The sequence below is a fragment of the Perca fluviatilis genome, chromosome 14 (genome assembly GCF_010015445.1).
Source record: "Perca fluviatilis chromosome 14, GENO_Pfluv_1.0, whole genome shotgun sequence".
Taxonomy (NCBI): domain Eukaryota; kingdom Metazoa; phylum Chordata; class Actinopteri; order Perciformes; family Percidae; genus Perca; species Perca fluviatilis.
In genome coordinates, this window is record NC_053125.1 from 2,876,361 (window position 1) to 2,895,146 (window position 18,786).

The following is an 18,786-nucleotide window of genomic DNA, read 5'->3' on the forward strand; positions in this document are numbered from 1 at the left end:
ACAAGTTCTCGCGAATTCACGTAGAATAGAACCAAAAAACCAACAACAGTTTGTTTCCATCCAGAGGAGTAGAGGGGAAACGACTCTGTGCTGTGTTTTCAAGGTGTAGTGCAGGGAAATATGATCCGGAATTGCTGCGGAGCTCTCCGTCGTCCGTCAAAAATAGAAGCTCTGCGTAACTGCTGCGGAGGGCTGCAGACTGACGGAACTGGGACGGAGTTGGGACGCAGACGTTCCGCAGTCTGTGGAAATACACACACTGACTTTAATGGAAACCTAATGACTCCGTCGACGTTCCGGAGACGTTCCGCAGATGTTCCGCATCCAGTGGAAATTGACGGTTAGAGGCTCTCCCTCTCCTCTCTACGCAGTGTTTCCTCTATGTTGATAGCATAGTGGCGGTGCGCCACGGTAAAATTTCCAGCGCCACGGTATCAGAAATAGGGCAGACGCACAACAGGGTTTCCGTTATGTTACACCACGCACCACCGTTCCTTCGGCTGTTTATGAAAAGTGATAAAGTCTGAGAGCCGTCTGCTCTACTGAACTCAAGCGAACATCCGCTCTCTCTCCACCTAGGGTGAGCAGAGCAACTGGAACAGTGACAGGACGTCGTCACTCGCGAAGTCATGGCAACCAAATAAAAAACAGGGCGAGTACTAGCTACTTCCCTCAATAAGTGATAAATAGCGACGAAAGCCGCGACATGAAATCCGCACTCTCGCGGGTCCCGTGAAATTTGACAGCTACAGTTTATTGGAAAATAGTGTTTATCAGACCCCCGATGAGACAAGAAGCTAACGTTAGCTAACGCTGCTGTGATGGCCCCTCTGACTCAGGAGAACGCTGTATTCCTCCGACACGCTGTATTAACATTACTGTTTTAAAACCGTTTTCCAGGTTAGTGGGGGTGCATACCGCTCAAAACCAACATGAAAAACGTAGCTAGTAATGTTCACTCAGCGTTTAGTTTTGTTGTTAAACTGTGTGTAAAATGAGCGGTGACATTAAATCACCCTACGGTACCATCTATTTGCTGGATGGTTTCACGGTAACGGTCAGCAGCGAACACTAGCAGATAAGCCCGTACGCATCACGTCACCCCCACCCCGCACGCACCGCGAAAAAATTCTAGAGGAAACACTGCTACGGGCACGGGAATCGCCGTTTGCCAGGTTATTTTGTCTTAAAGTCCCAGTGTGTAACGTGTTTAGTTGTTCATTATCAAAATCTTTGGTGCCCGTCCACAAACTTGTCCTTTTTTCATGAATATTTACCACCACCATCAACTCCAAGTTTTCCTATTGGCTTGAAATTTTACATTTTCATTCACATGAACTGGGGTAGACGCTCCATATTCATGCGCCATCTTGAAATACGTTAGCCGGTAAGGGACATACAGGACATACTGCTCTGCCTTTTGCGTTTTCTCTGTCACATGATAAACTCACACATGCTGCTAACGGGTATCGTAGCTTCCCGGCCACGGCAAGTTTGAAGAAGGAAACGTGGAGGACCAGACGTATTCAAAATCCAAGTTTCAGGAACAGGAGTCTTCTTCTTCGCCCAGAAAAAGAAAAAGGAGATTGAAAAGAGCAAGAGACCGGCTTTTTGAAGCGTGAAGGCTACCGTAGCTGTAATACGTACTTTGAACTGCGTGGTGCGAGAGAGTTGATTGCGACATATGATCTCAACACTAGATGGGAGAAATTCCTACACATTGGACCTTTAAGCCTTTTGTAATGTAAGACTATGTGAAGCTCAACAAAAAAACCTAATATGTGTGAATGTGCGAAAGTCTTTGTAACATAACAGCCTAGCAAAACAAATCTGTGTGTGTGTTGTGTGTGTGTGTGTGTGTGTGTGTGTGTGTGTGTGTGTGTGTGTGTGTGTGTGTGTGTGTGTGTGTGTGTGTGTGTGTGTGCGTGTGGGCGGTGGTGTTGTGTGTGTGTGTGAGTTACAGCTGGAAGAGTAGAGGAGAAATGGCATGGATTGTTCCAAAATACATTGTCATTTCAAACAAAGTTCCTGCATTTGTACACCAGGAATAAACACTGAAGGATCACTGCTACACGCCATTCACAAATAGCAACAGAGCAGAATCGCTACCCGCATTCAGGGAGAGCGACCATACAAAGTATGTAAACTAACTACAGCACATGCCCCCAATGACACTAGAGGTCAGGAAATGGTTAGGCCAATCATAGGCCGCCCTACAGTCTGCACTACACAAGGATTTAGTCATGACACATGGAGTCTGTGGTGATTTAGTTTGTACAACAACAGAAGCAAGTCATTTGTTTCATTCACACCGCCCGCCACGAATTTGCGTCTATTTGCGTCTTTGCATTGACTTTTTTATGTATTCGCGCCAGCCAATTCGTGCTTAACCTAGGCAGTGTGAACGCAACATAAAACTTTCAAACAACAACAAATCAATTTTGTTTAATATGTTGCTGAAAAGAATCTCACCCCAAGGTCCATTTAGTAGCTGTTCTGGAACTTTTTATTATTATTTTTTGATTATATCACATGGTCTTTATCAGACAGAGTATGCCCATTTCTCATGGAATTGTAGATGTTCACACTCTTTTTTTCATTTTTTTTTTTTTTTACTGAAAGTGTAATTGATTTATGTTCAATTTACTGTTATGCTGCTGCCAACATGTGATATACTTGAATAAAATCCCACATTGCAGCTTTAAGCTTTGGCGCATTTGATGAGCACTAATTGCTGTTTTCATGGTAGCTGCTGTCAACAGCAGGCTGTGTTATTTATTCTGGTACCCACTGTGGCTGGCTCTATATATCCTGTTATATCTGCTTCAAGCTGACACCATCACCAGCACAGAGCTTCAGACAAAACCACTCAGACACACTTTCATCCCTAATCTGTTTCTGCTTTGGCTATATGAAAGGTCCGTCACATCATCCACATAACATTGGAATACTCAACGTGAAAATATGTGTCCACACCCTAATGTTGGCAAGCCTACATGAAAACAGTAAATGTGGCGTATAAGAGTTGGAATGGTGATACAGAAAGACTCCTTTATATCAAACACACTCTCTCACCACATTCACAACACTCCCTCACAAACACAGGAGGGGCATATTTTATTGCACCCTACTTGCTTCCCCATATAGCTGAAAACAGTTTAATTCATCAAGTGGGTGTAGTCTGCCAAGCTACAATGCTTATCAGTGCCACATGCACATCATTCTGCAAAATGAACACAAGCTTTCTGCTCTTAGATTCACTGGAGTTCATCTCTGCTTCGAGATGGTGAATGTTACTTAGGATCTCAGGATGTCCAGTTTTGACTGAATTCCTGATTTCTGATATCACATCTGACATCCAAGTTGGCCACACTGGATTTAACCAGGTTGTCCAGTGTAGCAGCTAACGTATTTGATCCAGGTTATCGGCTTTCATCTGCCATGTCTTTGTTGAATGTTTAACTGTATAATATACAACACATGCCATACATTTTGAAGTCATTTTAGCTCCAAAACAACATTATTGCCAATGATTTTCCGAAGTCCCACCCCAGGTCAACAGAAGCAATTTTAGAATATTGTTGACAGAGCAATTTTTACTTACCTACTGAGTAACGCCGACAATTTACCTGAAAAGATTAAAATTGTAGAGCTATAAGAAATTAGACATGGAGGGAGTAAACCTAAGAGTCATGTGACATTACAGCTTTAACTTGTCTTTATGTATATAAATATATTAATCATATCATACAGTAAGTATTATACACTCAGTGTTCCTTTGAGGTTTTGACAGATTTATGGATTGCATTGTTTTTTACCCAGCCTGAATGTTTTTCTTCCTGGAAGTCAGCTTGGTAAATAGCCGCTGCTGGCCACATGTTGATCCTGCTGGTGGATCAGTGGTGTTAGAATAGCAGATGGCTGTGATGTTCTCAGTAGGGTGTTGGCTTTGGATTGTCTCCTTCTTGGAAGCAGGCTGACCAGAACAGAACAGCGCCAGGGGGAGTGTGTGTGTTCGTCATTGGGCCAGGGGTGCTGACCTCACACACGTTTGTAAGGAAAGAAAAGTATACACACAAACACACACACACACACACACACACACTTAAAAGGGCATGTATCATGTATCGTGTGCACAATATTTTATGTTTGAAAGTTTATGGAATTGTCATATTGTTATCCGTTGCATAGTTTAGTAGCTTGTTTTGGCCAGGTGAGTATCAGATCTTTATGTACGTGGAAAAAACTACATTACCTGAAAGAGATCCAACATGGTAACATATGCTTGCATGCAACTTGGATCATATTTTCCTAGTTTGGCCATCATTTCTTTAGCGTTTACTACCACAGTACTAACCACGGGGAAATGTGGTGATGTTGCAAGAAAAGAAGTCTGACAGGGTAAGAAACATTGTCAGATGATTTTACAAAAAAACAAAGCCACCAAGACAGCTCATTTTCAGGTTTACCTCCAAATAAGATAAATAATCTGGCTAAACTGTCAGCCTGTTTACGACCTCTCTACAACTGACAAATGAAGTTGTCAGCCCTCACATGTAAGTGTATGATACATTAAATAACAAAGCAGCAGAGGAAACAGACAGGAAAGACTAGGGCTGAAACGCGCGTGAGTGCTGATGAGATCATGGTATGATTTTTGGGTCAGCACCCATTAGACCCGAAAAACTATGGAGTAGAGCATGCCAGTTCTTTTGTTTGTACAGCCTGTTTAAAACCTGTCTTAATCTAGTCTCTAAGGAAAAAGAATACAGAAATGAAGAGCATTAATTCTCACAAAAGTCCCTTTTTGCTGAAAATCCCCATGCTGCTTAAAAGAGATAAAGTGTAGCCCAGTGATTTAGACAATAGACAGAGCTCCCCTGCCTGTTGCCTCATTAGACGCCTGCTTGCAATTTAGGCCAGCGTAGCAGGAGTCTGGATCAGAGCCTGTTTGACCTGTCACAAATATCAACCTTCAATTTCTTTCTTTCAAGTAACAGTCCCATAGATCAACGCCAGCAGGCTGTGCAGTCAACAGACCCCACCCCAACAGGCACACACAAACACACACACACAGATAGTGAGTCACTGTAAAACATGAGGTGCTGTCAAGGTTGCACATTCAGAGCAGAAGGCACATAGCACATGTATATTTAACCGTGCTCAGGCACACACACACACATGTATATTTAACCGTGCTCATAAACACACATACACACATACACAAAGACAGTCATTGTGAAACATGAGCTAGAGTCAAGGTCTCACTAATGTAAGGACATCGCAGAGGTTGTGTTAGACTTCCTGGTTGTCTGTCGTTTTAACAGAGAGGGTTGTAAAAATTCCCGCAGTGACGGCGAAGGCCACTAAAAACACTGCGGCCATTGTGCCATCCCAATTATTGGGCTTTATACAGAAACTCGGGACACTCTACCGTGACATGTAGCGATATCGTCTACCAATGCCATGGCTACCGCGGAGCTGTCACAGCTGCACCGCGTTCTCGCTGCAAGGCGGCCGCCGGAGTTTACAGATTGCCTTATTAACGTTATCAGGTTCCATATTAGCATTGGGTTTATATCTGAAATACTGGCAAACAGGCGCTTCTTTTGCTTTTCACGTTGACATCAAATCCTCAGCCATCATCTTGTCGGTAAACTCTCCTGACTCCTGCTGATCTGCGCTGTGACTCTGCTGCTGCTGTGGAACTTTCACTCTAACTGGACGTGGTGTGAATGATTTAAAGCTATAGTGCGTAGTTTCTGTCGCCCCCATGAGGAATTCTAAGTAATGACAACAAAACTGTTGGTGCGTCCACATGATACAAGCCTTCCGTGATCGTAACCCTCCACTCACAAGCTCTGGTGGAGGGCTAGACGGATCAGTCTACACACACTTAATACAAAAAAGGCATATCTGTGTGTCAGACAGGGCTGGGTATCATTTTTTGCACGATACTTAAATAAAATGTTTTATACTTTTACTTGAGTGATCTAAACTTCCAAACAATTTCTACAGAACCCTTTTTTAAATTTGCATCTGATGTCATTGTTATTGTTCTTTTGTGCATGCGGGTCAGTTCGATATCGCAAACAGTTCACACTGGAATTTGATATAGGCCACATTTTAAATGTTAACAGCCAAACAAAAAATCAGATCAGAGCAAAAAATCTGAATTAAGCATTAATATTTGCGGTGTGAACGTAGCCTGTGTGGAGGAAACAGATTCAACAGCACACTGAATTCCTCCGAGAGCCTGAGTGTGTTCACATCATGTAAGTGGCTTCATAGTGCAAGAGATAAGCCTTCAGTGATGGAAGTCATCCATTTCCTGTGAAGTAATCTGCCTTTCAGCCTTAGAAAATGTTGTAATCAAGTTCCCACTGTAGTGTTACCTTATATCTACTTAACAATGCCCCCCTGAGAAGCCCTAATACTCCTGTAATTGCTTGTAATTTCTGTAGAAGTAGAGTAGAGCTGTAATGCTTTATTTTTTAAAGATTTTCCTGGTTCTGAAGTTAGATCTTTATACTACTGGGTTGTACAGGAACCCATTAGGTATGCTGCCCTCAAAGAGCCCCGCCCAAACACAATCCGATTTATTCAATTACACAGTACTCCCTAGGACCACTTTCCCAGAGTTAAAAGGTCAGACCCTGTTGGAATCCATGGAAGTTATATCGCTCCGCAGACGTGTAGCCGACACATTCTGTTATCCTGAGCCGAGTCTCAGGACAAAACGGCTAATTAGCCACATTATGATCTCATCCACCGACGGCCCGAGTCCCAGATGAGCACACAAACCTTCGGTTGTTGTGGAGATGGAATGGTTTCAAACTGATGAAGTCGCTGCTTGGACATAGCATTCAAATGAATGTTTAGTGGGGTTCAAGGCAGATTCTGATACTTTTGTATTGCGTGGCTAATAAAGATACTGTTTCTGTAATTCTACCATTTCTTTGTTGAATTGTGAAATTGTTCACGTTTCCTCTTAGGATCTTATCTTTGTAGAAAGTCACTTTATCATCCCAAATGGGAAACTTGATCTGCAGTCAGGAGTGCAAGGTAAAAAAGCACATTCAAACAACATACAAATAAACAAAACAACAACACAAGTACAAATGTTTCTTTGCCTTGGGTAGGCCGCTGTTGCCATTCCTATAACAGATGAAGTTCAGCAATTTTTGCTTTCTTTGTACCTTACGAGACACGGTAGTTTACACTTGGTCTGTGTAGGTCGCCATGCTTGTTTTAACTGCATGTACTCCGTTAAGGAATGATGAAACCTGCACCATTACCTGCTGCATTACAGTAAAGTGATGTCATTTTCTGAACATACCAGACTGTTGTAACTGTTCTATTATTTGCCTTTACCCACTTAGTCATTATATCCACATTACTGATGATCATTTTTCACAAATCTCATTGTGTAAATATTTTGTGAAAGCACCAATAGTCAACACTGCAATATCGTTGCGTTATCGATATCGAGGTATTTGGTCAAAAATATTGTGTTATTTGATTTTCTCCATATGGCCCAGCCCTAGTGGGAGGGATGATTTCCAAAAATCCAGTCAAACCTGTTTTTGTTTTTTGGCTTTCTACATGTATCAGTATGTTTTTGCTGTTGACTCGAACATGCAATGGTTGTGTATACTGTAGCCCACAAACATTGATACATTTTCCTTTACAACAAGTCTACATAGTGTTGATTGTGTACCACTAGCCATTTAGAACATCTGTCCCTTTATAAGTGTTTACATTTGAGTTCTGTTAAGTTTGTATTTCCCTCGGAGAGTAACAAATGTATGGCACAGCAGAGAAACATACGATGAGTACTCATCGGCCCCAAGCTAGTTTGCTGCCTTTGTGGCCATTGGAATTGGAATTATATTACAGTAGCTTCAGTCAGTCAGAACTGATATCGGACAACACTATTGTGGTTGGCAAAATTTCATGGCAGAAAAATAAATTAAACTTCTTTCTGTCTTTATGTCTTCCCCCTCTTTCTCACCTGTCAAATTAAAGGTGGAAAAGCCCCAAAAAATTATATATATATATATATATATAAATCTTTATATATAACTTTCTGATAACAGTTTTGCCCAAATATTCAAAACAAAAACCAAGGTTATAATGATTTCTTAGCAAGTAGAAGCTAGGATACATTACTATGAGTTAGGAAAAAATTGATTATTAATAAAGAATGTATGATTTTCTTTGGTTTCCATCTGTTGCTGCAACCTTGAAAGTGAACATCAGTCCTCCCTGGATTAACCCTGATTTACTGACTTCCACATCCGGCTCTGTTTCACATCTTCAACCTCTGCCTGCTTTAGAACATGTTCCCCGTGTATGAGGGATTAGGGAATGACGGATGGGAGGAATGAGAAAGGGATGAGAGGAAGACAGCTTTGATGGTTTCCATTAGCGATGAGGGACCAAACTGAAAGAGAATCTTTTGTCTTCCTCTCACTTATGTAATGCACTCAGAAAGAGTTTTTATTCTGAATTAGAGGCTGGTTTGCCAGTAACTTTGTCTTCCTCTGCAGAATATGCACCATGCTGCTGTCCTGCGGATGAAAACATTAATATAAAATGTTTGGGTTAGCTGTCATTTTCATAAGGATGTAATGCTTTCTGGTTCTGCTGGCTCTAAACATGATGAATGTGCACCAACCGTAGCTCGGATGTGCTTAGCTGCTGAAGGTATAATGGAGTAAAAAGAGGAGTCTATGTGCCAACTGGCAGCGCAGGTATGAATAAACCAGGGTTAGAAGATGAGCTGGCGGGAAGCTGCACACTGAGTGTGGACTTCTGTCTCCATCTCTTCTAGCCCTAGATTTCTATTCCTATGTAGCAGAGCTGTTTTTAATTATTTAGGGTCAAGTCCAAGTCAAGTTTCAAGTCCTTTTAGACAAGTCAAGTCTTAAGTCTGTAAAAGTATAGTCTCGCATTGCTAGATCTTCCTCCACAGCGCTGCGGAGGAAGGTCTGGCTAGTCCACACAGTATTCCTGCATGGGAGAAAAACGTGCTCTGGTTTATTGACATTTCATTAAACCAATCACAATTGTCTTGGGCGGTGCTAAGCGCTGGACGGAGCCACGGTGCCTCTGCAAAAAATCACGTCGGGAAGGAACTGGTTTTGGTGGAGAAGGAACTGGTTTTGGTGGAAGATGTGTACGTTCAAAAGTAGTTTTAGTCGTGCAACAGAAAACTCTGAAAAAAGATTGGACAGATAGTCTAGCTAGCTGTCTGGATTTACCCTGCAGAGATCTGAGGAGCAGTTAACCATAGTCCTCACAAATCCACCGGAGGTTAGAACGCCAACACAAAGAAAGAGGAAGGAGACGGATGTCCCGCCGAGAATTTGGGACATCCGGCAGAATTTCCGGCAGCACCGGAGAGATCCCTTAAATGAAATGTCGTTGATATAGAATAGTCAAAGTACGGTAAGTCTCAAGTCATTCAAGACAATCAGAAATCTATTATCACATCTTTCAAGCAAGTCTCAAGTCAAGTCTCAGAGCAAGTCTGAAGACAATTCAAGTCATTCAAAACAAGTCGTAGTAACAAGTCTAGATTAGTTTCAAATAATCTGAGAGGAACACAAGTCAAGTCTAAGGTCTGTCAGAGCAAGTCTCAAGTCAAGTCCCAAGTCAGTCATGACAAGTCTCAAGTCATTCAAGTCTCAAGTGAAAGTCCAAATCCAGTATCAAGTCTGTCGGTGTGAGTCTCAATTCAACTTTCAAATTATTTTAAACTGTCAAGTCTCAAGTCTTTCGAAACACGTTTCAATTCTGTCATCGTCATACAGTATTTATTCTTAATTGTTGTGGGGTTGTAGCGAGTCAACGCTTGATGCTGCTTTTATTTCTACAGTAAATCAAGTCTCACAGAAATTCAAGTCAAGTCTAAAGTCCATTTCAGTCAAAGTCATTGAGTTTGACTCAAATCCAAGTCCCAAGTCTTCAGACTATGGCTCTGCTATATGGGCCAGTTTAATTACACACCTCTTTAAACCTAAAAAGCTTATCCTGGAATCATTCTAGTCCAGTCTGCTTCTCCGTGGGTATTTGACTTGCCATTATTGTAGAGAGGGTTCTAGAAAGGTTCTCAAAAGAACTACACTCAAATTGTTCCTTGTTAATAATGTGTTTTATAGAGTGCTTCCTGAATTTAACCTTTCCTTTTTTATGTTATACTAGACAATGGCAAAATGTGTCCTTTTTGTATCTCATCCTCCAGCTTTCCACTATGCTGGTGTTCTCTCCATCAGCCCAGAGCATTATCTCATTCTAGACAGGTTGCCAGACATGTGAACCGGATGGAAATGAGCCAGTAGCAGCCGCTGGAAACTATGTTGTCCACTTCCTGAGAAAAACATTCCTGCTCGTATTGTTGTGGTTGTTTTATTAGAGTGCCGTAACCCCTTTGAGGGCTTAATAATAAAAGTGAAATGATGCAAATACTGGACAAAGGTTGTGCAACATGTCGGTTTAAGTTTTTACAAGGGGATAAAAGTGTGGGACAATTGGAATGTTGTGGGAAAGTGGGAAAATGTTGAATTTTTAGTTTAGTGTGTGGGAATTTAGACAGAAGAATAACATCACAAACCTTGCTTCTACATCAGTATACTGTATGTCAGTGGATGTTGTCACCCCCTTTTGAATTTGTCCCTGTAGCCACACATTTAGCAGGTGTGCGTCAAAGCAAGAAAGTGCCTCTACCACAAGAGAAAATGGAAAGCTACAAAATCCCACAATCTATCCCAACTGTAGGATTTGGGCTTCCTTCAAAGTAAAAGGGCAGATGTAATTCAGTTTTATTCATTTAAATCGCCATATGAAAATGTTTTCTTTTTAAATGATTCTAGTTGATAGATTACTTTTTAATCTAACATCTATAATTCTTAGAATCTGCAAATATGTCTATCTTTCTTCTACATTTTTCTTGTGTTGTTCTCTGACATAACTAAGACTATAGAAGTGTAAAAAACGACTTCCGGTTTGCGAGCGGGATGGAGTAGTGCTGTTTTCCCAGGCTCCGGCCACACAGTCTCTAGTTTTAGTATTACTCAATCGGTTTTAACCTTAACCTTGCTACAAGTGCCTTTTAAACAGTAGTTGGACAGTCCTAACCAGCCAATATGTCTAAAACCGCTAAACAATCAAAGAAAGAACTTGCATCACCGGACTCTGCTATTGACAATGCTACTTTAGCTAACATGCTAGCAGAACTGCGGGCCGACTTGCTAACGAAGCCTGACTCACTGTCCGTCAGATTCGAAAACAAACTCGCTGCCATTGATGCCAAACTAGACTGTGTACAGTCCACAGTCACTAACCATGAACAACGCATTTCCGACCTGGAATCTGGGCTGAATCAGCTGCAGTCGTTGGAATCCCAGTCGTTGGAAAACTATGTAGCCCTTTTAAAAGTAGAAAATAAACTAATAAACAACTTGGATACGAACTCATACCATTGTGGGGGAAAAAAACCATCTCAGCTGTCTAACGCACTGCGCCACCACATTGCATTGTTGATTGATGGGCATGGCATGATATGAACTCAAACGTCACACAGAGTCTCTTAAAATTAGGAGGTAGCCAGATCAAGTTGTGACCATAACCACACTGCATGCAAATAACTGACAAGCTGCTCCTGCTCAGAAATTGTCTTTGTTTTGTTTGATTCTCACAAAAATGCACGTCTTGTATGTTTGTCCATGGTTAACACATTGAAATAAACTTGAAACTCAAGTGTCCATCTCTGATAAATCAAATAATAAATCAATCAATAAATAAACAAACATGATTTCACGGGATTCGAACTCGTGCCATTGTGGGGAAAAAAGCAAGAGACTAGAAGACCAACACAGTAGACCACAGGTTCTACAATGAGTTATGGTAAGTATAGCATCAAAATATCTCATATATCGTATATTTAAAACAGTAGGCAGCTAGATTAAGTTGTGACCACACTGTCCATGTACATAAGATCATTTTATTTTACTGGTTTCCAACACAATTAACAGCCATTTAAAACCAGATAATAAAATGGGTATAAAATGTTGATGTGGTAACAGTACAGTTTAAGTAGGCATTACAAAGCTGGCGCAAAGTGAGGTGTAAGTAAGTCGAAGGATATGCGAAAGTGATAAGGTAATAACACAATATGAATAGACAGTCATATCACTGCTGAGATTTAGTAAAGAGTCAAAATACAGTAAGTGCAAACTATATAAATGCTGAAATGTAGTAAAAAGTCATTATATAGTTAGTGCAAAATGTGGTCTAGCTAGCGATGTAGAACAGTAGATGTAAAAAAAAATGGTATGGCAACAAAGGTGGGGAGAACAGTTGAACATGCCAGGGCAGATGAATAGTGCAAAAGAGCGTAAACAGATATGAAAGCAATGCAGGTGAGGATGTGCATTTGTGCAACTGTGCATGGGGCATGGCAGATATAAGGAAATAAGGGTGTGCAAAACGGAGCATGAATGATTAGATTCAACTTTATTGTCATTGTGCGAGTACAGTACAAAGACAGCGAAATGCAGTTAGCGTCCAACCAGAAGTGCAAAAAAAAAAAGACAAAAAACATATGTATATCACATTGCACTTTTCTGCTTTTTTAGTATACAAGTATAGACAGATGTAGCATTATTTCAATGTGTTCACCATGGACAAACATACAAGACGTGCATTTTTTGTGAGAATCAAACAAAACAAAGACAATTTCTGAGCAAGAGCAGCTTGTCAGTTATTTGCATGCAGTGTGGTTATGGTCACAACTTGATCTGGCTACCTCCTAATTTTAAGAGACTCTGTGTGACGTTTGAGTTCATATCATGCCATGCCCATCAATCAATGATGCAATGTGGTGGCGCAGTGCGTTAGACAGCTGAGATGTTTTTTTTTCCCCCACAATGGTATGAGTTCGAATCCAAGTTGTTTATTAATTTATTTTCTACTTTTAAAAGGGCTACATAGTTTTCTACGTGACATCATTCTCTTAATACATCCATGCGTGACATGTGTTTAGTTAAACAAGATCTGAAGAATAATAGGTCTATTCAATAAAACGTATTATAGACATTAACAGGAAGAGCAACGCTGTCTTCCTGTTTTCCTTAACAGCAAGCCACATTCAAATCGCGACCTGACAAGTTTCCTCAGACAACACTCCAAAGACAAGTCAGAGAGGTAACGTAAACGTCGTTGTTTTAACATTTTAATGACAACTTAATTGAAAGGCATTCACGCGGACAGCTACGTATTCTCTTCCCGTTTTCAACAGCTGTCGTCACTACGACAACAGCAGACGCATTTGGCTGATGGTCGCCAGTTAACATGGCCTCTCGTTAAACCGAAACACCGGCTGAGGGGGGTAAACCTAGAGCCGTGATCATTTGCTTCCACAAATTTCAGACCAAGGATATGGTAATTCGTGCTGCCCGCAAGAAGCGAGATGACCTAAAATATGATGGCAAGTCAGTGTACCTATACGATGATTACTGTCCTGAAGTGATGGACCAACGAGCGGAGTACAAAGAAGTCATGCGCCAGCTGTTCACTCTCAAGCTCAAGCCGTCACTACTGTATCCAGCGCGGCTGTTCATCAAGGCCGACGACGGGGAGAGACGGCGCCTCTTTTCGGTAAAGGAAGCTCAGCAGTTTTTGGCAGCATACCAGAAATCCGGATCCTCGATGGCGATTGGTGACTGATCCTTACAAGAGGCGATTTGCTACTCATGTTACTCTTATCTCTACTTTTTTTTTTTTTTCCTCTTCTCTCTCTCTTCCTGGCACGCGTTTTTCTTTATTCAAATGGATAAATTTAACTGGTAGCCTAAGCTACACTATGTTCTCAGACGGTCTGATGGGTTTACAGGTAGGCTATTTTCTTTTCTGTGTGATGTTTCGTTGATATATACTTAATTTCATATCTTTAATTTCAATTTAACCTACATTTTTAACGTAACCCTTGTTTGAAGTAAGCATGACTATGGGCTGTGTAACCTGTACATGGGTTATGATGTTATGCCGGGAGTGCGGGCCAGTGCCAGTTGTGGTGCGAGTTGCAGTGAAGCGTCTTCCTTTTTCTTGGACTTTAATAACTACTTCGATCACTGCTGACACGAAATGTTAAAAGGAAAAAATCGATGTTCAGAGGTGTTTTGAAAAAATTTTAGTTAAATAATTTGTTCACATGACTGTGTGGTGGAGTGGGAGGTTAAAAGAGCTCCGGAAGAATTTTGATAAGTAGACCATATGTTTGGGGATGCTTGTGGGGTGGGGAGGGTGGGGGGAGGATTCTGCCGGTCTTTTCTCCTTTATTTTTTGATTTTTTTGTTTGTTTTGTCAAGCATACTACTCATATATATTACACTGTATAATCTTAACCCACTTTTGTCTTAATGGAAAGTAGACAAACAATGAATAACATTCGCTTCATATCATGGAATGTCAAGGGTGCAAACCAACCTACTAAAATAAATAAGATTATTTCTCACCTCCAAGATTTGAAAGGAGACATAGTATTTCTGCAGGAGACCCACTTACATAATGGTGAGATTATGCGCATCAAAAGGAGTAGGTTCAGCCAAGTATACCACTCCAAATTTGGTGCGAGAGCCAGGGGTGCTGCCATTTTGATCCAAAATAATATTCCATTTGAAGCAGATGATGTTATTGCAGATTTAAATGGCCGGTTTATCATTGTATCAGGGACACTCTGTCACATTAAAGTCGTCCTAGCTAGCATCTATGCACCAAATTGGGATGATGAACATTTTATGTCAAAGATTTTTACTTCTATTCCTAATATTGAAACACACCATATTATCATTGGGGGAGATTTTAACTTTGTGCAAAATGCTGATTTGGACAGATCTTCCCTTAGACCGCACTTCCTTACGAAGTCTGCCAAGTTGCTAGCATCTTTTACAAAAGAGCTGGGCATGTCTGATCCATGGAGGCGTAAATTCCCTGAAAAAAAATCTTTCTCTTTCTTCTCACATGTCCACCGTACTTATTCTCGAATAGATTTTTTTCTTGTAGATGACAGACTGCTGTCGAACGTTCTATCATGCGATTACCACAGCATTGTGATCTCAGACCATGCTCCCACATCACTAGACATAAACTTTCCCAATCACAACCGTGTTTTTAAACCATGGAGATTTAACTCAAATTTGCTTGCCAATGACCCTCTGGTGGACTCTTTAAGATCAAGCATTGAACTATTTCTTGAAATGAATGACAACCCAGGTGTTGCGAGGGGTACCCTGTGGGAGTCCCTTAAGGCATATTTAAGAGGCCAGATAATTTCCTACTCAGCCCACCTCAGAAAAACTGCCTTATCTAGAAAAACTGAGCTAGCACAAAAGATTCTGGAAATTGATGATAGCTATGCAAATAACCCAGACCCCTCACTTTATACGAAGCCTCTACGATATCAGACAGAGTTCAATCTTTTAATTTCAAACGATGCAGAAATGCAACTGCTCAAGTCAAGACAAAGAATTTTTGAGTCAGGGGACAAGGCTGGCAAACTCCTTGCCCAGCAAGCCAGAGCTGCAGCAGCATCTAGGTTCATTCCTAGTATTATAGCTTCATCAGGCGCCATTACCACTGACCCAAAGCTCATTAATGAAACATTCTCCAAATTTTACTCTGATCTATATGCCTCCGATCACCCTAACATCAGCTCAGCAAGTGGGTTAAGCACTATCGAGTTCCCTAAAGTGGATCAGGGACTAGTAGAGAATTTAGCTAAGCCAATCTCCACAACGGAGATCATGGGGGCGATAACTACATTGCAGAGTGGGAAATCGCCCGGTCCAGATGGATTCACAGTAGAATTCTACAAGAAGTTCGCCCCACTTCTCTCTACAGTTCTACGCAACATGTATAATGAGGCCCCTCCAACCCTGACAAATGCCACAATTACTCTTCTCCTAAAAAAAGACAAAGACCCCTTACATTGTAGTAGCTTCAGACTCATATCATTATTAAATGTGGATTACAAGATTCTTGCTAAGGTTCTGGCCCTCCGCCTTCAAAAGGTTTTGCCGGGGATAATTTCAGCAGATCAAACAGGCTTCATGCTGGGGTGGCACTCATTTCACAATACCAGGAGACTCCTAAACATTCTGAACATGCCCAGCCCCAGCACCCCTGAGATATTGGTGTCGCTGGATGCTGAGAAAGCTTTTGACAGGGTGGAGTGGGAGTTTCTTTTTGAAATGATGGATAGATTTGGTTTGGGTTCAGGTTTCATATCATGGGTAAAATTGTTATATTCCTCCCCAGTAGCATCTGTACAAACAAACAATGTGCTCTCACCCTCTTTTCATCTTCACCGCGGCACAAGACAAGGGTGTCCGCTGTCCCCCTTACTGTTTGCCATAGCCATTGAGCCTTTGGCTATCTGGCTAAGATCTGAAGAAAATTTTGAGGGCATTTCACGTCAGGGTTCGGCACACAAGCTATCACTGTACGCGGATGACTTGCTTTTGTATGTATCCAACCCTGCTACTTCTCTCTCCGTAATTTTAGAAATCTTAAAACAATTTGGCCAACTGTCAGGGTATAAACTAAATTTTGGGAAAAGTGAGTCATTCGCAATCAACAGCCTAGTAGGTAAACTGCCAAACCATGTAGCCCCCTTTAAATGGGTAGACCAAGGCTTCAAATATTTGGGTATCTTCATCGATGGGTCCCTGGAAAACACTTTTAAAAGCAATTTCGTCCCTTTGCTTAAAAAAGTTGAGGAAGACTTAAACAGATGGTCTACTCTGCCCCTCTCCTTAGCAGGTAGGGTCAACCTAATCAAAATGACCATCCTCCCGAAGTTTCTCTACCTATTCCAACATATTCCTGTACTTATCTCAAAGAAGTTTTTTGTCAAAGTCGATAAATTAATCTCTCATTTTCTTTGGGGTAATAAACCAGTGCGCATGCGGAAAAACATATTGCAACTCCCTAAAAGGTCTGGGGGGCTAGCCCTCCCCAAAATTTCTACAATACTACTGGGCTGCTAACATTCAAAAATCCTATACTGGACAGTCGAATCTGCGGCCGATCAGCCAGCCTGGGTCCAATTAGAATTTTCCTCCTCTAAAACCTCATTACAGTCATGGTTATGCTCCCAACTTTCAATGTCAGCTACTGACACTAGCTGCTAACCTTGTAGTCTCATTCAATCGCTTAAAATATGGATGCAATTTAGAAAGCATTTTGGCCTGAAGCATCCCTCTCACCCTTGCCCCGCGCCCACAATCATAGTTTCAAACCATCTATTATGGATTCTGCCTTTCAACTCTGGAGTGACAGAGGTATCACGGCTATCAAAGACCTCTATGACAATGGCACCTTCATGTCTTTCACTGACCTGTCAGCCAAATTTCAACTTCCCTCTGCTCACCTTTTTCGCTTTTTTCAAATTAGGCATTTTGTACAAAAGATTACCCTGACTTTCCAAGTCTCCCTCCGGAGACTTTGGTAGGTATGTGCTTCTCAAAGTAAACCCCCACTCAGAGAGGGGCTATTTCTTATATCTTTAAAGCCCTTGATTCCACTTTCTCTAATTTCCCTCAAAAACCAGAGATTTATGGGAGCAGGATTTGGGGCATATTGAGGAAGACCAATGGAACCAGATTCTGGAGTTAGTCCACAACTCTTCCATCTGGGCGACGCACGGACTGATTCAATGTAAAGCTGATACATAGGATTTACTATACTAACCACAGATTGTCTAAGTTCTACCCCAATGTTGCAGATGTCTGTAATAGGTGCAACCAATCTCCTGCAGACTTCATTCACATGTTTTGGTCATGTTCAAAGCTAGCAGACTTTTGGTCTAAAATATTTGACACTCTTCACACAGCCTACCATTGTGTAACAAACCCAAACCCTTTGTCTGCCCTTTTTGGTATATCACAAGGCAGCACCCTAACGGCTGAAGCACAACATTCTTTGGCCTTCTGTTACAGTGTAACTAACCACCAATGCATTTTTTATTTTTATTTATTTTTTATTTTTTTTAATATATATATTTTTTTGTATTGTGTTTGTTATCTAAGAGCGGGGGGCATCAGGGTGTGGGACCTCATGTAGGGGTCAGGGATAGTGCACTGTGGGGAGGTGAGGGGGTGTGGGGGGAAAAGAAAAAATGTGAGCACTGTTGCATATTAGTATAAAGTATTGTCTCACATTGTGTACCCTTTGTATGTTTGGTGCTCAATAAACATATTTGAAAAAAAAAAAAAAAAAAGAAGTGTAAAAAACAGTCTTATTATTCCAAGGAGGGGCCCTGTGTGTGTGTGTGTGTGTGTGTGTGTGTGTGTGTGTGTGTGTGTGTGTGTGTGTGTGTGTGTGTGTGTGTGTGTGTGTGTGTGTGTGTGTGCGGGCGCACCAACTAATGCAAACATCTCTCATGTATCTCTGCTGTCGTTTTTCCAGAAAGAAAGAATGGAGGGAAAAGAAAGGAGTGGTTATGTTTTTGGAAATGGAAAAACAGAGCTAGATTTCCCCTGAGGGTGTGGCTGCTTTGTGATGTCATGCGTTTGCCATGGTTACTGTGTGTTATCATTGGGTGTTCATGAGAGGACACACACACCCCCACACACACACACACACACACATACACACACACACACACACACACACACACACACACATACACACATTATTTGGAGTACCTGTCATGTATTGTTAAGTGCCAGACTAGACACAGTGCAGTCTTTACACACACACACACACACACACACACACACA

At 41.4% G+C, this 18,786-nt stretch overlaps 1 protein-coding gene across 1 annotated transcript in view; it reads left to right on the forward strand.

Moving 5' to 3' along the window:
• The window catches only part of ablim2 (actin binding LIM protein family, member 2), a 96,951-nt gene that overhangs the window by 18,630 nt on the left and 59,535 nt on the right, over positions 1-18,786 (forward strand). The window lies entirely within an intron of this gene.